This window comes from Chaetura pelagica, unplaced genomic scaffold (genome assembly GCF_000747805.2).
Source record: "Chaetura pelagica isolate M959 unplaced genomic scaffold, ChaPel_1.0 scaffold2191, whole genome shotgun sequence".
NCBI classification, from domain to species: domain Eukaryota; kingdom Metazoa; phylum Chordata; class Aves; order Apodiformes; family Apodidae; genus Chaetura; species Chaetura pelagica.
Genome location: NW_009952022.1, coordinates 1 through 869, shown reverse-complemented (window position 1 = coordinate 869; position 869 = coordinate 1).

Below are 869 nucleotides of genomic sequence, written 5' to 3'. Positions count from 1 at the left end.
TGGAGGAACTTGGGGAGCTGCTGGGCCTGGGGGGTGATGCCCCCAGCAGCCAAGGGTTCTGGGGTCTGGGAGGGGGATCCCCGGAGGCTGCAGCCCTGGAGCTGAAGACTCAGCTTCCCTATGTCACCCACCTTTAAGCCATCCTTGCAGTGAGGGGCTGCCCTCGAGCCCCCCCCCAAATCCTCACCCTGCACCGGCTCTGTGTCCAGGGGGGTGCCAGGGGGTGACCCCCAGGTGACAACTCCAGGTGGGGAGGGGCCTTCACTCTGCTCCAGCCCCCTGGCTGCCCTGAGCTGGGGGGATGGGTGGTGCTGAGCCCCCAGGGACCCCCCAGCCTCGCTGGGCTCCAGGGTCTCCACGGCACTGACGAAGCACTCGGAGCCACCAGTGCTGTCCCCGAGGCTGCTGCAGGCCCAGCCCTCAGCCCCCACCTCAAGCCCCCTCATCCTCAGGTTGGGGACAGATGGGGGGACAACGCCCAGCCCTGCCCAACCCATCGGTGGTCCCTGGGGGACACGGGGATGGTGCTGAGCAGCAGCAGCAGGGATGTCACTGTCCCCAGGGCTCTGGCTCCAGGCAGCACGGAGCAGGGGAGCCCTGGGGGGACCCCCGGGGGGAGCCCAACGTCCCTCTGGGACCCTGTGACGACACTGGGGTGACCCACCAGGACCAAAGTCCCGCCAGGGAGAGGGGATAGGGTTGTCTCCAGCACTGGGCTCGGGGAGAACCCTGGGGGGACCCCGTGTCCTTCCCCCCACAGCCTGGCCCCGGGGTCCCTCCCCAAGCTCATCCCCAGCCCAGAGCAACGTGCTGGAGGCCAGGGGGTGTGGGGGGAGCACAGAGCCCCCCAGCTCCATGGGAGGCCACGG